The following is a 12,321-nucleotide window of genomic DNA, read 5'->3' as shown; positions in this document are numbered from 1 at the left end:
TTCCCAAAGATTACGGGACTACTACCGAAACCCACTTTCAAATTTGTATCGGTGTAGGAGTTGATAATGAATAAATAAGGAATTCGTTGGCACAACATCGGGACTACCGTGTTTAAAAACCACTGACTATGGTGGAAAAAGGCTATTAGCTACTACAGACATCAGAGAGCAGGTAATGAATTATGAATTGGACACTTATGAATTGTTACTTATGGCTTGCGCTTGTGACTCTTCAACGTGACCAGGTACTGTTGGAAAGCCATCAGACTTCAGCAACAGTTTGGCGGATAGTCCAGCTTTGCCCAAACCTCATTATATGAAACTTTGGCATCGTTTTAGACAGGAATAAAACCTTCTAACAACATTTATAGGTCCGAAAAGTGGAAAAAGCACAACAGGTCCCCTTTAATGTTTCATTCCACAGTGGTGTTCATACAATATGTGTATTGTTGTTGTGGTGTAAAACAGCACTGCCTCGTACTAGAGGTCTCAATAATATGTTTCCATCTCAGGCTGCCAAATAATATAACCGAAAAAAGAAAAATAAACACTTCTCAGTGTGACGCATTACAGTTCTACACTACAGTAATACACATTGTTGAAATTATTGCCTTAATTGAAAAGGACAGACGTAGTTCCAAGCCAGGAACTGGGAATAAAACGAGTAACATGAAGTTGTGAACTGACATTTTGACTTCTGATGGACAATAGACTATTATACTGTATGTTTCAGTTGTGTTGCAATATGTTCCCTGATGTCAGCAAGGAAACACAGTTGAAAAGGCCGTGCATCAGAAAATGGACAAGAGGGCGCATCAGTTTTCCACATAGACAACACACACACATACATTATCCTGTCTTCATATCAGACCTGACAGAATAAGACAACATCTGTTCCCTCAGCAGGATGCAATTCTACGCCTGAAAAGCTTCACCCGTGGGTTTGCCATTTAGACACTCAGCCATTATTGCTAAGCAAATATGAAGCCTATCTATGTGTGGATCCAAAATAAACCCCAAGCAGTGGCATACAAATTGATTCACTTCATTTATATTCCTAAATCACACTAATGAAAATTACATTGTTTCACTCAATGGGGCAAATAAAAATTGAATGTTGCCGTTGTTGATTAAACTCAACATGTGGTTTTAAGAATTATGTTGTAAATTTTCTATTCATAACCTTGTCCATCTGTTCATAAAGTGAATTATACATAGATTATGCAACACATTGTTGCTCTGAATTATCAGTGTATTAAAAAAAAAAACACAAAGCATCTTTTTCTACTGGCAGATTTCCTTCCAACATCAAACTTATTAAAGTCTTCTTTTTTTTTTCTCTCTTTGGGCTTCTCCCTTCAGGGGTCGCCAAAGCAAACCAATCTCCTCCATCCAACCCTGTCTTCTGCATCTGCATTTCTCATACCAATTGTCCTCCTTCACTACATCCATAAACCTCCTATTTGGTCTTCCTCTGGACATGTCCCAACCATCTCAGTCTGGCCTTTCTGAGTTTATCTCCAAGGCCTTTAACATAAAATGTCCCTCTGATGTGCTGGTTCCTGATCCTATCCATCCTGGTCACTCCCAATGAGAACCTCAGCACCTCAGCATCCTACCTCCAGTTCTGCTTCAAACTTTGACTTCTTAAGGTACACCAAAATAACAAGCATGTTTTTATCATGATCAGCATTCACACCAAGATGCAAAAAACAATTTGCACGCATGTGTGCATACAAATTGCTTGTCTAGTTATCTGTCACATACAAAACATTTTAATACACTATAAATGTACTCTTCAGTAGAGAAGCATCATCAAGCTCATGAAATTGGGTGACACGCACGCCCAGCCATCTGCTCTGAATCTGACATATTCCCATGTACACGTATGTCAAAAGTGTGGAAAAAATTAGAATGCTGCTAATTTCAAAGACTTCACTGAAATGTACTCACAAAAACGCTGTTATTGTACATAAGCAGCGAAAAAAAACTAGAAATAGCCCCGAACTAAAAAGGCCATAAAAACTAGGAGTTAAGAATTGATTTTTTTTAAAACTCCTGATACCATTCCAGTGTATTGACTAACATAAAGCTGGCTGGAGGAGCTGTGCCAAAGCGGAGGCCTGTGTGGATGTAGCCAAACTTGCCATAGCTGATGTTTGCACATTTGCACACAAAAATCAAAAGTTATTATAAAGGTAAAAGTGATGTTCATTTATCCATTTCATTCATAATTTAACTTTTATATTATTTTTTAATTGCTGTATTTTGCTGTATTTTATGGGTGTAAAACTATAATTATTCTCAAACACCAAAATGTGTTTTCTATGAACATATTTGGACGGATTAATTGAATTGACTTTATTTCTAAAGGGTAAAAACCAAATGATTCGGTTCCCCTATGTTCCAGTTTTCTCTGACTTCTTGGAACAAATTTATGATGGAAACTGAGATTCCACTGTGCTTCACGTTAACAGCACCTCTGCTGGGTTCAGCCACGTAGTGCACTCCATTTTGCCTTAATCACTTCAAGACACAGACATTGTGAATCCTGGTATAGGGATATATTTGCTGAATATTTTACTTTTTGATGAAAGAATCATACCTCGTACAGTCATTGTCTCACCACAACACACTTAGTATTTCCCTACCACCTGTCTATGTAGTGATTATCTGGATGTGTCTTCTGGAAAAAAGGTCTAGTGTTGAGAATAATCCTCCCATAAGCTGAAAATCTGTCTGAGATGTGCATGAAGCAAGGTTGACCCTCTCCTTGGATCTGTGCAGCGATAACTGTGTTTGAAAGATTATACTCCTTCCAAAAATCTAATTTTCTCCCAAGGAAAACAAGTTACAGTAAAATACTTAATTCAGCTGACTAATGTGCGATTCTACTTCTTGCACGGCTGACATTATCAAGAGCCTGAGAGGTTCCACACGTCACTGCCTGTTACAGCAGAGTATTTAATGCCAGGCTATTTCTGTAGGAGCTCTAATGAGGATCTTGACATGCTTTCTTGATGGTGATATACCAGGAGCTAGTACACTGTCCGGCAGACATACGACATCTCTGTTGTGCCTGTGTAATGTCAAGCATAAGAAACCAAGTCAGTTCCTTCGGCCATCTTCAAAGCCAGCAGCCACTGGATATGATCCACGGTATGTCCCAGAGAGGTCGCCAAGAGGATGAAAAGATAAGCTTTGGAGGAATTCAAAACCTTCACACTACGCTGCCATCCACTTTGTCGCTGTACAAGACTTCAGGTCTGCGAGAAGTGTTTTTGGCTTTTGCTCTGCAGGAGAAGCCAAGCTTAAACTCCCCTTGAATTTAACACCAAATGTGCCGTGTAATTGTTGAGGCTGCGGCTCCATTTTTTTTTTTGCGGTGATAGTGGCGAGAGATGCTCCTGGTGGCACAAAATTCTGTGACTCTGACCGTGATTATTCACAGCAGCAGTGGGAACAGCACGCTCTCATTCTTGAGCACACAAATATGAATTGCATTAGTTGGCATAGTTCTCTGACGCTTGTTCACCTCTGCCTCGGGGAGAAGAGAGCCAGCAGGGCGACATAGCCCCTGCCAGCAGTACAAATCATGTGATTTTATTTTTTCTAATGAGTGCCCACACGTTTGTGCACCTCTATAATACTATAACAGGATTCAAAGTTCCATTAGCGGGGTGTTACAGCACAGAGCAACAGGGAGGGGAGCTATAATTTCTGTTAAACACTGACACTCCTGCTATTGATCAATTCTGCTCAGCCTGGATGCTGAAGTGATGAACTGAGCTCTGTGTCCGCGCTGGTATAACTAGGGCTCTAACGTGCTCTATGCTTCTTATTTACCGGCATCCCCAGCAGCATGACCAATTAGTTGCCATTCATCAGCTCATTTTGTGACCTAAGAAATCTTTTTTTTTTTTATAACCACCGTAACCATTTTTCTAGCATTTCGCAAGTAGCGCTGAGCACATAGTTCGATACTGTGATCTACAGTGTACTGAGGCCATCACAAACAATGAAGGGAAGGTGCATGCATTCTGCTGAATGTGCAGACGTTCACTCTTTAAAATCATTAACAGAATTCTGTGAGGTGTCAATATTTCAAAGCATACAAATGAAAGGTGCTCAGATATCTATAGTCTATAAATAAAATCTGCATAGATGTAGCCAGCTGGTCATTTCAAATTAAATTAAGGTAGAGCATTCCCTGGATGCTTCATATTGAGCTGGATGAGAAAGTCTGCCTTTACAAAGATAATAAGGCTCAGTTTTGTGTGACACTGTCAGAGATGTGTTAATTAAACGTGAGGTTTTTGCAGTGCTGTACAAACGATATGATACTAAGAGCTGTTCTGTACAATATGAGTAATACCTCTAGTAATACCGATTCGGTTGACATAATGCTGTGCATGTCCACTGATGTTTTCACTGAGTGTACAGCAAACAATATCAGTATTTCACTAATCTTCTCAACTGGAAGATTGAGAGAAACTGGTTTATTCTGGGTTGCGGTGTGCATCTGAATTGGCATGTTAGTTAAAAATTAGCAGGAAGGCTCAAATGAAAGTCAGCCTCTTCACACTTGAGAGTAAATGATTGTTGGCTCTCCGGAGCGTCATCCAAGCATTTGCATGCATCTTTTCCTCGGCATAGCTGTTATATGTTAGTGAAAATACAAGAGGCAAGCAAAAGTTATCATGCAAATGTCGCTATATATAAGTTCGTATTATTTTATTCTTGCAGTTACTCCTAAAATAGAAAAATGCTGGCTGATGGACCTGGTCACGCTTTCCCTTAACAAGTGGCAGCACATAAAAAAAGACTCCAGAGTGAAATATGGTGAGCTGCTGTCTGCTGCTTGAGTTTGATGTTTACCAGCAGTGCTCCGAAGCACTTTTGGAACGCACGTAAAAGTGCACACTATACGTCATTAACACTGACATTCATTTCGATTAGAAAGCTCTTACCTCAGTCAGGAAAGGGTTTCAGAAGCAGGTTTGTCATGGCACTCTCATCGCTCTGGATGTTTTATCTCCACACATCTGTGGGAACTCAACATGTTCTCTCAAGAAGCAGTTCACATTGTATTTAGTTTCCCTGTGTAGTCCTATCAGCTCTAATACTGTCTGACTGCTCTTCAATAATCTACAGCGCCGCAGATGTGCCGCGACACGCCGCTTCCAGCTCCCTGTGAGCACGGCACTAACTCATGTGGCCCCTGCAGGCTCACCCGTCCGCTCCAGGCAGCCCACCCTCCTTGTTCCCCCGCCCTGGCATCTGTTCCACCGCGGCGTGGATGTGACACGGGCTGCGGGATGAGCTTATGGCCTCAGTCGGCCGTCCGAGGTGAAGGACGGCTCTCTACGCTGCGGAGAAGCAGCGCCGCACAGTGCGCTCCAACGCGGACCAACAGCACTGCCTGCTGCACTTAAAGAGACACAACACAACACACAACACTACCGAGGGGCGCAGTGGACGCGCTCTAACTCCCGGACCCTGCTTTCTGGGACACGCAGCACACGTTTAGCGCACCACTGCCCCCCAAAAAGTGTATTGATGAGTACTGTGGATATTCAAAAACAAAATATTAAGTCATTTACTCAAAATAAACCCAATAGAGCAGACCTCAGCCAAGGCAGAACAATGGCAGCCTTCCAGGTCAGCGGCTATTGTGGCACTTTACTAAAGGAGCAGTGCAAGACATTTTGTAAACATTTAAAAAACGTGTTCACTGCTGTCCATAAAACAATCCTGTAGGTAGCAGAGACGAAATGGCAGACATACTCTATGTCAAAATGAATTAAATAGTTTTTGCCTAATCTTGCACACAACCAAAACAAGAAGTTCCAAATAGCTGGATTACAACCACTTGGCATAGAGGCAGTCTTGTTTTCAAATTGGGGGCTAACATTCAGTTACCAACATCTGTGCAGATGTTGGACATTAAAGGGATGGATATTTTTTACATCAAGTAGTATGACATCCCCATCAGCAGTGTAGTAACTCAAAGATGACTTTCCTGTTGAGTCGAGTTCTGGTCAGATTCACTGTTTCCAACTTTTAGGTAAGAAAAGTGGCTATTGGCTGTCCTAGAAGTCATGTAATGATGCCATAATCTATTTTTCTATTTTGCATATAATATGCGTATATCTGATGAAGTATAAATGCTGTAGGAAAAAAGCAAAACCCCCTTGCAAAGTGAGTAAAAACACCTTAAATTACAACTACACATAAACTTGATTTTAGTTTTCTTAATTTTAAGTAGTCCATACTTACTGTTTATACTCTTACTATTTAAGATTGTATCCCGGCCAGCGCCTCTCAAAGTTCTGAACAGCGAAAACAGATTATGATTTGTTTAACATGATTCAGTGTGGTTCGTGAGCAGCGCACACTTCTAGTGAATATACTAGAAATCTGAATGAAACGCAGGTTTATCCACCTCTGCTCCAGCCGCATGCGCTGCCTTCTGAAGCGTAGATGCAGCTGACTCCCTGGTCTGTGCCCCGAGAGAAGATTGTGTGATATCAGTGTTCACAACGCCCATTTCAAGCACGGCACAAACGCTCACACATCACACTTGTTGCACGTCACACATGATCCTGCTACATAGTGTCTGCATGCTCCTAAATCTGTACTGAGGCGGTATGCATACCCAAATTTTGCCCACACTTTTGCGGGTTGCAACCGGGGCTGTACAGCCGCTGCCTGATGTATGATTATATCGCGAGCCTCAAACAGTGAGAATTTTTTTTTTGCGCAGGAAGACAGGACTTCCAAAGACAGGAAGTCCCACAGACGGCAGACATGTTCTAAATGCTGCAGTGAGAGTGGAGCTGTTCGGCACAGGGATCGGCGTTTTAAAGCAAATATCAACCGATGTCGATACCGTCCTTTTTCACTGATATTCAGCCGATACCGATCAGTAGCCGGTTGATTGGAACACCCCTACTTTCATTGAGATCACAATGCAGAACAATATGTGTTTTCAGCATACTAGAAACTCCCTAACAATAACACAAAAAAGCCGCTAGATTTGTCGCTAGTCGCTTTTCAGAAAGGGGCGTTGGAATGTTGCCGGATCAAGCAACAAAACTGCCAAGTTGGCAACATTGGTTGGATTTCAGTAATAAATAAAGTACTGAAGTTCCGGTTAGTTGGTGGGGTCACAAGAGTTTGGCTTTTCAAATCCATATGCGTTCATATGAGCAATACACCGCCATCACAAAATGCCCCCTCGAAAAAGATGTGTGTTGGTCCTTTTCCACTTTCCAGGAAGGTTCAATGTGCTTTCTTCTCCTATTCCTACTTCCGGCTCTTCTCCTTTTTCCTGACTATTTTTACTCGTTCAGTATATTCTTCTAGTCTTTTGTTACATTGATTTGTTTTCTATTTTTCTGAGTTCTTTACGCTTCTTATCAAGCTCCTCATTTTGTCTTCCTCAGATGTCTGTTTTTTTTTTCCCCTTAGAAGCTATTTCTACAGCTGCCACAATCAAGTCAAATTTACTGTTCATATCTGCATATTCTACATCTAGGCTTGCAAAACACTTTCTCAGTTCCAAATGGAACTATTCCTTCCTATTTTTCAGTTTAAGTATTTTCAATTATGGTTTATTTCTTTTTTGATCATCTTTAGTTTTTCCAACTTCCTTCAGTGGTATTTTTTTTACTTACCATCCTGTGATGCCAGTGTCAACTTTACTGACGACACTGCAGTACTTGATTTCTTGTTTTCCCATTTGGGCTCTCCCAGGTCCAGTATCTGTATTTGTTCTTTGTGAATAGAGTAGTGGCGATTATCAGTGTTTTTTGATGCATGTCCCTTCTCCAGTTCCTTTCCCCTACCCCAAACACACCCATGGCAAGTTCTTCTCCTTGCTGGTGTTGAAATTTTCCCATTACTATGGTGTATTCTGCTTTGCTTTCCCCTTTTGCTTTGCTTATCTCCGCATACATTTCTTCATCTGATTCAACTTCACAATCACTTGTTGGTGCATAAAGTGGAACGTATTCACTCTTCACAGTCTGTGATTGGCCAGTCACACAGCGACCACTCCATGCAGCCACCAAGTATGTCTGTATTGTGTCAAGCCGTGGTACTTCCAAGTGCGTCTATTTGTAAAAACGTGTGCAAAACTTGAGGATCCGTACTTGGTGAGTACAGCCTTAGTACGGATTTGGGAGCACACAGACACGATGTCGCACTTTCGCTTGTGGTGCTTATTTATCAGATGGATACACTATACTGGATCTTTAACGTAAAGATTCTACAGCAGTGGTGGGCAGATTGATCCAAATATCGATAAGGCGTGAATGTACATTGCATAAATGTACGCATATATGTGAATGTATAATTGTCACTGAGAATGTATGAAAGGAGAGGGACTGCCTCCTACCTCCCAGTACCCGCCCCACGCAGCCAGGCCAAGCCCCCACCAAAAGAGAACCACTGGCCCCACGGGACCGGGCAAAGCCAAGGCTGACTCCCCTCGAGGAGACCAGCAAGGCGCCACAGAGAGGCAATCCCGACCAGAAACAAGGCGCTTTGAATCATACTTTAAAGCGTGTTATTATGAACAATGAGGTGTTGTGTTCACAGACTCCATGTAATTTAAGATAAATGTAATTTTTTCAGTGTCATGTCCAGCATACTTAAATGTAGCAAATTTTACACATGTTACACATGTGTACACATGTACACACAGTTTCTTTCAAGAAAATATTCGGTTTTGATATTACTATTTCACACGGTTGTAGTTTAAAAATGGTTAGATAAATCCATATCACAAATGAGAAAAATCACCAGTATGACCCAAACTTTGTGATGGGAGTAAATTCACTCATCCAATTTACATAACATGACGTCACCAAGCGGAGAAAAGGTCGGATCCCTGCCTCCGCAATACCCAACAACTACTCCTCCTCACACCAATCATCATCAACAGTGGGATCTCAAACACAAGTGCTGCCTTCTCCGCTTTAGAAGTGTATTTCCTGACGCACATTCTTCGCCGCTTCCAAAAAATACTTTTCAAGAGCACCATTGCCTTATAGCACTCAGTTGTGAATGCAGAGCAGTGTCAGAGCAATTAGGAAAGAACATGAGGAAATTCCAAATATATTATATTACTCTTTCCCTCGAGGACATGTGTACTGGCGGCCTGTTGATTTCAACAAACCTCTGGACCCCCGATTATACCATCTTGAATTCACATTAGTACAGTACTCTGCTTTCCACTTATTATAATTTTACGTATGCTCTTATTATTGTGACTTCTATGCCTTGTAGTGTATCATGGTTCGCTGATCGATGTCATACACAAATGCAACGCAACAATGACAGTTTTATTTCAACACCAAAACGGTAGAGTGTAAACAAATGGGGCTGTCGGTAGTGACCTCACTTGCACTGGAGAGGGACTGTCCCAGTGGTGTTGCAGTAGCATTTCAGCTGCAGATTTAGTTCTGTTGGCAGATTTGGTTGCCCTGCACAGACGTATGAAAGCATTACCTACTTCTTGCACCTGCTTCAACTCAGGAGTACATGTATCGTAATTTCCGGTGTATAAGATGAACCTGTGTTTAAGCAGCACTCACTAAATTTAGAGAGACAAATAGATTTGTAAATATATACATCTATGTAAGCCACATCGCACTATAAGCCACACATGTCCACGTCATAAAAAGGCAACGTGGCATGCACAAGTCTGAGAGGACCGGGCAGCTCTTTGATAGGAACCAATCATGAGCTATGAAAAAAAACACAATGAGCTGATCAATCTGAAATCCCAGGAGGTCATCAATATGACAGTCTGACTCACGGTGTCATCTTAGATAGAAGGCTAAAATCAGCACACAGCAACTTAACAATCAGTAGCTAAGAAATATACAAGACAAGTACCAATAAGAGATAACAAAAAGTAATAATAAATTAAAATAAAAAAGAGCAACTATTTCAACTTATTCCCAGAATGCATTATTCCCAACAGAGTAATTCGATAGCCAATGGCTGCCGGAGCTCATCAGCTCCCTCTGGTCGGCCGGCTGATACCAATACATGTTCAAAGTATCTATCTATCTAAAATCGATTCTCAAATCAAAATATTGGTACTTTCAATACCTCAGTTATTTTAGTTAACATTTCATAACGTGTCTGAAAGGTTTTCTGTTGAAAGGATGACCGATGGTTAAACTGAGCCATGTGTGAATTGTGAATAAAGTTTTAATTCTAACAGTAGTTCTTAGTAATTAATCATTTATTTTAACGATGTAATTATTGTATTTATTTATTTTTTTCAGTGTTTAAAATACAATTTCCACATATTTTATCTGATTTCAGCATGTTTTTTCGGTTATATTATAATGTATATTATACCTGGTATATTAGCTTGGCTATATCACCCCGTAACCTCAATGTATAAAATCAATTTAAAAAAATGTAATGATTGCTTTATTGAAATTATGACTTTAATTTTTTTTAACTAATAAATTCAATAATTGTCTCGTACTCTTTATGCTGTGATATGAAATACATTACTTTTAAAAATTTACTAGTGAATTTGTGCAAAGTATCTGAATTGGTATCGCCAATACCAGCCTTTATTCATTATCAGATCGGAAATTAAATCAGTAGTATTGCACATCAAAATCAAAATGCACATGCCGGTGAATGTGTCTTAATGTGGGCAGACATTTTTTTAAATTCCACTTCTGAGGATGGACATTTTTTTAATCACTGGTGTTGGGGAAATGTGCGTTTTGAAAGTGTGGACATAGTGTAACCTGAATGTCTTAGGGAAGTTTAGGTTTATATATCATATCTAAAATAGAACACAGATGGAATTGAATCCCGGGTTGACATCCTGAGCCTTGATAAGGTGCAATTGGGCAACTGAACTGTTTACTTATTGTGTGTACCAAAGTTTACTATTAATATGAACAAATTGAAAGCGGGCCAATTTAGAGCCAAAAAGTCATTAAAGAATATTTTTACAAGAGTAGAAAGCTTGGCAATTTCTTTTAGCTGCACTTAGGCTCCCTTAAAAAGGATCCTTATTTTTACGATCACTTTTCTAATATTAAGAACACAGTATGAAGTGAGCTAAAGTTCTGCATGTGTGAGCATGAGAGTAATCTACCTAGTTTGATCACTTGGTGCAGTTTATATAGGCCCCTTTCATGCACAACACCCCCAAAAGAGTTCACCTATTTGAAAAGGAAATTATGGTGCGATAAGAAATAGCTCTCCTGCCAGCTCAGTTAATGGCTGTCTGCTGGGAGTTGCTGACTGCATCGCTGGAAAAATGGAACATGGCAATAGAACTGATAGCATCCGACACAATGACACTGTGCATCAGAGCTTTTGTTTAGACTGCTTAGAAGTATTGAAAACAACACAATTTTGTTTTGTAGAGCATTGTACATACATTTTATATTCAGTGTACTATTTTTCTTTAGTTTATATGTTTATACTGTAGTTATATGTTCACAGTGAAATACAATTGAAAATATGTTAATGCTCAGTTTTCATTTTGTGCCATTGTACTGTGCCGTGGTACAGACTTATACTGCATTATCCTTCTCATGTTGCTAAATAAGGTAAGCACCTTTCAGAATGATACAGTGTTGTTCTGTACCACTTTAGTTAAAACCAAGCATTGTTTGTTTGTTGTTTGTGTTGGAAGTCATTGGATTGTGTAGATATATACACCTTGTTTTCATGTATTAGCATGTGTTAATCACAGGCAAGTGTGTGGTCATATTCGGGAGGAGGGGGGTCACTTTCCTCCTGAGGTCATAAATCAAGCCCATGTATGATAGTTAAGAATGTGTGTGTGTTTTTGTGCACATGTGTGAATTGGGGTTAGGTTCACTTTCGGGTAAGGGACAAATAAGTGTGTGTGTGTGCATGCCTGCGTGTCTGTGTATGTGTGTGGCCAGATGGTGGTCATTTGTAGCAGTTGGTGTCCAACATTCTCACTGCAAGAAAATAATAAACAAGTCTGTTTACAAAAAGGGACTTATGGATACAGACATTTTTATACAAAGAATTACATTATAACAATTAGGGTTTTTTTTAGGGTCTTTTTGCCAGCTGTGAGTTTAGATTTTAATCCTGACATCTGCATCTGCTTCCCCCCTCTCAAAGCCACCTCCAGATGTTCAGCAACTGTGTGTCGCTGCTGCACGCAGGATTGCTACAGTGAGATCGGGATGATGATCCATTCTGTAGAAGCACAAATCTCCTTGTGTGTAAACTGTGTCTCTTCAATCAGGCCCATCACTTTCATCCCTGACAGTCCCTGCAATTAAATCA

General features: G+C 40.3%; 1 protein-coding gene across 2 annotated transcripts in view; it reads right to left on the bottom strand.

Annotated features, from left to right (window-relative positions):
* wscd2 (WSC domain containing 2) overlaps window positions 1–12,321 on the bottom strand; it is an 88,989-nt gene that overhangs the window by 59,620 nt on the left and 17,048 nt on the right. Inside the window, exon 1 of one of the 2 annotated variants that reach the window (XM_058070035.1) lies at window positions 4,971–5,305. The exons of the other annotated variant lie outside the window; for it this stretch is intronic. The gene's annotated coding sequence lies outside the window, so the exon portion shown is untranslated. Of the gene's footprint in view, window positions 1–4,970; window positions 5,306–12,321 lie in introns of those variants that run through there. 2 annotated transcript variants of the gene reach the window in all.

This window comes from Doryrhamphus excisus, chromosome 4, assembly GCF_030265055.1.
Source record: "Doryrhamphus excisus isolate RoL2022-K1 chromosome 4, RoL_Dexc_1.0, whole genome shotgun sequence".
Lineage (NCBI taxonomy): Eukaryota > Metazoa > Chordata > Actinopteri > Syngnathiformes > Syngnathidae > Doryrhamphus > Doryrhamphus excisus.
The sequence above is the reverse complement of the archived record's forward strand: the minus strand, read 5'-3'. Positions and strand labels throughout refer to the sequence as shown.